Here is a 7,195-nt window from a genome sequence, read left to right as displayed (position 1 = left end):
TGGGAACTAGGTCCTGGGCCCTGGGTCCTTGGTCTAGAGTCCTTGAGGATGGAGCTTTGGTCCTAGGACCTGAGGCCTGGGTCCTGGGGCATGGGTCTTGGGGCCTGGGTCCCAGATCCTGGTGCCTGGGTCCTGGGAACTGAGTCCTGGGTTCTGGCTCATGGATCCTGTGTCCTAAGTCCTAGATCCTGGGCATTGGGTCCTGGAACCTGGATCCTGAGGCCTGGGTTCTGGGTCATGCTGCCTGGGTCCTGGGCTTGGACCTGGGCCCGGGCCCTGGGTACTTGGTCCTTGGTCCTGGGTCTTGGGGCCTGGGTCCCGGTCCTGGTGCCTGGGTCTTGGGAACTGTGTCATGGATCCAGGGTCCTGGGTCCTGAGTCCTAGTTGTTTTGGTCCTGGGGCCTAGGTTCTGAGTCCTGGGTCTGGGTTCTGGGTCATGGTGCCCGGGTCATGAGTCCTAGGTCCTGGGGCATATCTTCTGGGACCTTGGTCCTGGTTCTTGGGGACTGCATCTTGGGTCCTAGGTTCTTGTGCCAGGGTCCCAGTGACTGGGGTCCTGGGGCCTGGGATCTGGGTCTTAAGGCCTGGACCTGGGTCCTTGTGCCTTGGGTCCAGGGTCCTGGGGCCTGGGTACTGGGGTCTGGGTCATAGTTCCTGGGTCCCAGGACTTGGGGCCCAGGTCCTGGGACCTGGGTCATGGGTCCTAGGTCCTGTGGCATTGGTCCCAGGTCCTGGAACCTGGGGCCCTAGTCCAGGATCCTGGTGCCTATGTCCTGGGCCTGGGGCCTGGGTCCTGAGTCCTGGGGCCTGAGTACTGGGTCCTGGGTCCTAGGGCCTGGGTCATGGGTCCTGGGGCCTGGGTCCTGCAGCATGGGCTTCACCTGTGTGTTAGGGTGCCACAGGCCCTGGGTCGGAGCTCCATCAGGTCCCCTCTCTCAGCTTTGTGCCTGAGGCCCATCTGGGGCTCTGAGCATCCAGGCGGCAGAGTCCCCTGAGCCTAGCCATTTAGTTGCACACCATGCTTTCCAATGGGGCTACCAGATGGCCTGCCTGCCCTTGAAGTCCTGATGAGCACTCATTTACTTCCTTAAGCCCAGCCAAGGCTCTAGGAGGTCAGGTGAAGTTACTCCTTCGGCCCCTTCTGTCACTCGCTGCTCACAGATTTCAAGAAAGTGGGGTAGCCTTCCTCCGGTCCTCCACACTCCCTTTTGGTCCAGCAGTTTTCAGTTTGGTGCTTTCAGGCGCCTGGGTCTGTCCCTGCCTCCTTGCCCTGAACAATGGGCCTTTCCTCCAAGCCTGCATTCCCCGAGAGCAGGCAGGGAGGCGAAGCTGACATCCCAGCTGCCCTAAAAGTTCAGATGAGGGCTTATTTGCTTCCTCAAACCCATGCAGGGCTCCAGGAGGTTGAGTGCATCTGCATCGGTTGTCCCGTCTGTATCTTGGTGCGTATGGATTAGAAGTAGGGGTGGTACTTTTCTTCAGCATTATTAGGGACAGGGTACTTCTGACCTCCTTGTGGTCCAGCTGGGTGCTACCTGGGCCAGCCTACATGGTTCCCCAGGGTCCAGGTAAGAGCCTGCCTCTCAGGCCTGCCTGATGGGCCTTTCCTCTGAGCCTGCCTTCCCTGAGAGCAGGCAGTGACATGAAGCCTACATCCCAGCACAGGGTGGCCTGCACAGGGAAGGTCCGGCCAGCGTTGTTTAGTCTGACCAATTGGGAAAGCTTGGTCGGTTTAGGGATGGACTGCTTGCCCAGCCTCAGCTGTTGTTTCAAGCAAAGAGCTTCCACCCTGTCAGGGACCAGCTGACTCAAGGAGCACCCCTGTGTCTCGCTCAGCTGCACCTTGGCCCGCCTCTCTCTTCTGTAGAGATGGCTGAGCCTGCTGGTGCCGTGTGACCGAGCCTGTCCACACAGCAAGACACCCAGTGGGTGGGCTTCCCCAGCAGGCTCCCGAGGAGTGTGAAGGATGGTCCGTGATGGGCATTCGGCTCCCAACAACTCGTCAAGTAGGTGTAGCTACCTGGTTGATCCTACCAATAGCATATGGTTTTCCCAAAGATTAAGCCATGCACGTTAAGAACAAATGGCCAGTACAGTGAAACTGCTAATGGCTCATTAAATCAGTTATGGTTCCTTTGATAGCTCCATCTGTTACTTGGATAATGGTTGTCATTCTAGATCTAATACATGCCGACAAGCGCTGACCTCCCAGGATGCATGTATTTATCAGACCAAGACCAATCCGTCTTGACCGGCTGCTTTGGTGACTCTAGATAACCTCGGGCCAATTGCACGTTTTGTTATGGTAACAATACATTTGGATGTCTGCCAATTAACATTCTATGGTACTGTCTGTGCCTACCATGGGGACCACGGGTAATGGGGTATCCTGAGAAATGGCTATCACATCCAAGGAAGGCAGCAGGCATGCAAATTACCCACTCCCGACTGGGAGAGGTAGTGATGAAAAATAGCAATGCACAACTCTCTTGATGCCCTGTAAATAAGATGAATGCACTTTAATTCCTTTAATGAAGATCCATTAGAGACAAGTCTTGTGCCAGCAGCCACAGTAATTCCAGCTCCAAAAGCATATATTATAGTTGCTGTAGATAAAAAGCTTGTAGTTGGATCTTGAGATCGTGCTGGCCGTCCGCCACGAGGGGAGCTACTGCCTGGCCCAGCCCCTGCCTCCCAATGCCTCCTTGGTGCTCTTGACTAAGTATCCTGGGGGTCTAAAGTGATTACTTTGAAAAAATGAGTGTTCATAGCAGGCCGCTCACCTGAATACTTCAGCTAGAAAAATGGAATAGGACTCCGGTTCCATTTTGTTGGTTTTCGGAACTGGGACAATGATTAAGAGGGACAGCCTGAGGGCATTCTTATTGTGCCGCTAGAAGTGAAATTCTTGGCCTGGCGCAGGACAAACCAAAGCAAAAGAATTTGCCAAGAATGTTTTCATTAATCAAGAATGAAAGTCGTAGTTTCGAAGACAATCAAATATCTTCGTAGTTCTGAGCATAAACAATGCCGACTAGCAATCTGGCGGCATTTATTTGAAAGGTTTTATAACGCACGAACAAGACCAGGCAGGGTATCAGAGCACTGTACAAGGAAGCCAGCTGGTTAGGCTGGCACAGCAGAACATAATAGATAGCTAAGCTTATGTAGTAGAAGCATAATGGAGACATAGTAGACATGTAAACAGTTAACAAGATGGTCAGTACCATTAGTTTGTAAGGCTACAGTACTATAGTCACATGTAACTATTCAGGAGCGAACTTTTGAATTATTTTTTAAATGCATAGGTCGAGGGGTTCATTCTGATTTCTGGCAGGAGAGCATTCAAAATTCTTGGAGCAACACCTGAGAAGGCACATCTGTAGGTTCTCTTCTTTTTTAACTTTGGTGGTTTCAGCAGTAAAGTATGTGAACTTCTTAGAGCATGGTTCCCACCCGATAGTTCAAGTTTATTTGCCAGGCAAGTGAGCGGGTTCTGATGGAGCACTTTGTGCATCAAGCAGGCTATCTTATACCTGATTCTTATATAGATTGAGTGCCAGTTGAGTTGTATTAAGTCTGGAATAATGTGGTCTGGGGCCAGTTTAGCTTTAGGTAGCCCTGCCAGGGTCGCAATTCCGTAGTCTAAATGGGAGATAACTAGGGATTGGACAGCTTGTTTCAGGTCAGTAGGCGGCAGGAACGGTTTGATTTTCCTTAATGTGCATAGTTGGTGATTGGCTCCTCTTGTTGTTGCACTGATGCGATCTTGCATATTCAGGCATTTGTACAAGATTAGGCCTAGTGATCTGGTGGAGCTCACAACATGTGGGCTGCAATTGAGGGCTGTTAGTTGTTTGAGCCAGTCCTGAATGTGTGCGGGGGCAAGCAATGAGGAAATTTTCATACAGAGTTGAGTATCATCTGCGTACATGTGATATTGTATGTAAGACCATTTCAGAATTTTGGTTACAGGTTCCAAGTGGAGGTTGAAGAGAGTGGGTGAGAGTGCAGATCATTGTGGAACTCCAATAGAGAGCGGCTTACTGTTGGAAAGATCATTATTGACTATGATTCTTTGAGATCTATTTTGAAGGAACAAGGCAAACCGATTTAGGACTAGACCTGATAATTCCATCTTTGTTTTCAGAATGTTGATTAAATTGTTGTGTTTGACCTTGTGAAACGATGAGGATAGCTAAAGCAGTATAATTTGACATGGTTCGTTTTGGTCAAGAAGTCTTAAGGCATTGTCTATTATGTGTTTTAACGCAGTTTTGATACAGTGTCCAGATCTGATGCCACATTGGAGTTGGTTAAGGAGTGGAAAATGATCAATGTGTTTACAGATTGTGTATGTACGTACTTCTCAAGTAGAATGGATAAAGTCACAATATTAGAGATTGGTTGGAAGTTGTTAGGATCAGATACGTCTAATTTCCATGACCCGCTGAGCAGCTTCGGAAAACGAAATGTTTTGGGTTCCGTGGGAAAGTATGGTTGCAAAGCTGAAAAATGAATGAATTGGTGGAAGGGCACCCCCAGGAGTGGAGCATGCAGCTTAATTTGAATTAACACGGGAAACCTCACGCGGCCTGGACAAGCAAAGGATTGACAAATTGATAGTTAATTTCTCAATTCTGTGGGTGGTGGTGCATTGCCGTTCTTAGTTGGTGGAGCGATTTGTCTGGTTAAATCCGAAGACCAACAAGACCCCTCCATGCTAACAAGTTACGTGACCCCCACTGGTAATCATCCAACTTCTGGGCCAATTGCCGTTCAGTCTCATGAGAGTGAGCAATAACAGGTCTGTGATGCCTTTAGATGTCCGGAGCTGCACACACGCTACACTGAACGGATCAGCATGTGTCTACCCTTCGCCGTTCGTGATAGGGATTGAGGATTGCAATTATTTCCTATGAACGAGGAATTCCCAGAAAGGCGGGTCATAAGCTCATGTTGATTAAGTCCCTGCCCTTTGTTCACACCACCCGTCACTACTACCAATTGGATGGTTTAGTGAGGTCCTCCGATCGGCCCTCTGGGGGTTGAAAACGACCCTGGCAGAGTGCTGAGAAGTTGATAAAATTTGACTATCTAGAGGAAGTAAAAGTCATAACAAGGTTTCTGTAGGGGACACCCCCGCGCCGCACGGCCACCAGCTGCTGAGTGTGTGCCCCATTGCCTTGCCCTCTGCCTCGCTGCCTCGCTGCCGGCTGCCGGCTGACTCCGCTGCTGTTGGTTTTTTTTCTTCGTTTTTGACCTGCATTTGTGCCTGTATCTATTTGTCCTCCGCTGCTGTTGTTTTTCCTCTGTTTTGACCTGCATTTGTGCCTGTATCTATTTTTCCTCCGCTGCTGTTGTTTTTCCTTCGTTTTGACCTACACTTGTGCCTGTATTTATTTTTTTTTCTCCACTGCTGTCTGCTTCTCTTTGTTTGGACCTTCATTTGTGCCTGTATTTGTTTCCCTACTTGTGTGCCCGTGTTAGCGTGTGCCTGGATTGTCCAGATACTTGCTGCCCGGGCCAGCGCTCTCCTTCCTGGTTTCCCGCCCATCTCGCCGCCCTCCGTCTTCCCTCCCCGCTCCCCGCTCCCGCCACCACCGCTGACCCCGCCCCTTTTTCATTCTGTTCCCTCCCCGCTCCCGCCTCCCAGCTGCCCCGCCCACCCGCGCACTTCGCCTTATATGGCGACCGTGCGAACGTGCAGCGGGCGCGCCGATTGTGCGCCGAAGGCGCGCCAAAGGTAAGCCCGTCTGCGCCCGTCCGCGACCGGATCGCGCCCAGCGCCAGGACCCCTGGCCCACGAAGACCCCGACCGACCCGCCTGACGTACTCCGCCGCCACCCTCATCGCACTCAACACCGGCCGACTACCAGATTGCAACCAGGCCACCCCACGACGCACCCACGGACCTTTCAGCTGCCACGCCTGCAAGTTCACCTGCATCCGGACCTGCCTCACACCAGCTCCCGCCAAGTCGAACACCAGCAGCACCCACCTCAAGTGCATCCTGCTCAACACCCGCTCCGTCCACAGACACGCCGTCGAACTCTGGAACCTCCTAGACGCCACAGCCCTAGTCAACAACGTCTCCTCGGCTTGCTTCAACATCCTACGCATGCTACGGAAGATCTTCTGGTGGATCCCCACCGAGACCAGGAAGACCGTCACCCAGGCCCTCGTCACTAGCCGACTGGACTACGGCAACGCCCTCTACGCCGGTACCACCGCCTCGCTCCAGAAGAGACTCCAGCGGATCCAGAACGCCTCAGCCAGACTCGTCCTCGACATCCCACGACACAGCCACATCTCCGGACATCTGAGAGACCTCCACTGGCTCCCCGTCAACAAAAGAATCACCTTTCGCCTCCTCACCCACGCACACAAAGCCCTACACGACCAAGGCCCGAGCTACCTCAACAGCCGGATCAACTTCTACGCTCCCAAACGCCACCTCCGGTCAGCCAACCACGCCCTCGCCGCCGTCCCCCGCATCCGAAGAGCAACTACAGGAGGAAGGTCCTTCTCCTACCTGGCCGCCAAGACCTGGAACTCCCTCCCGACCGACCTGCGCCTGACCCAAGACCACCTCTCCTTCAGGAAGAAGCTGAAGACCTGGCTGTTCGAGCAGTAGCGCCACCCCCCCTCCCCCAAGCGCCTTGAGACCCTACGGGTATGTAGCGCGCTCTATAAGTGTCATTGATTGATTGATTGATTGATTGATAGGCGGAACTACCTGAGCGACTGACGGCACCAGCCCCAAACCATCGACCTTCCTTCCAGATGGAATAAACACCTGTAGGTGCAATGCCTGACCCAGCCCTTGAGTGTCCTGGCTGGTGGAGCAGTCTGTTGCCACAGGGGTGCATGGGCCAGGACCAGGCCGTGGGTCAGGCTCCTCCACTCGGGGAGGACCTGAGCGCCGTACCTGCGCCGTACCTGTGAGGGACTGGTGGATGGAGTGTGGGTGGGGCCCCCATCCCAGCCCCTCCATGAGCATGATGCCTTGCGGGTTAGCCGGCAACCAGATGGCCTGACCGGTGTCCCCTACTCCTACACAAGTTGCTGAGAGGCAATCAGCCCTAGTAAGGAGCCTCCTGAGCAATGGCCTCAGAGTGCATGGCCACTCTTGTCATCGGACGTCCATTTGACTGGATCCTAGTTGTCCCAGGCAATCTGGTCACTGGGTCAT

General features: G+C 53.0%; 1 pseudogene; it reads left to right on the top strand.

The window, feature by feature from the left end:
• The first annotated feature begins 2,017 nt into the window (after positions 1-2,017).
• Positions 2,018-5,161, top strand: LOC144776869 (18S ribosomal RNA; annotated as a pseudogene).
• Positions 5,162-7,195: the final 2,034 nt, after the last annotated feature.

Source organism: Lissotriton helveticus, chromosome 1_1 (genome assembly GCF_964261635.1).
Source record: "Lissotriton helveticus chromosome 1_1, aLisHel1.1, whole genome shotgun sequence".
NCBI classification, from domain to species: domain Eukaryota; kingdom Metazoa; phylum Chordata; class Amphibia; order Caudata; family Salamandridae; genus Lissotriton; species Lissotriton helveticus.
This window is presented reverse-complemented; position numbering and strand designations above follow the sequence as displayed.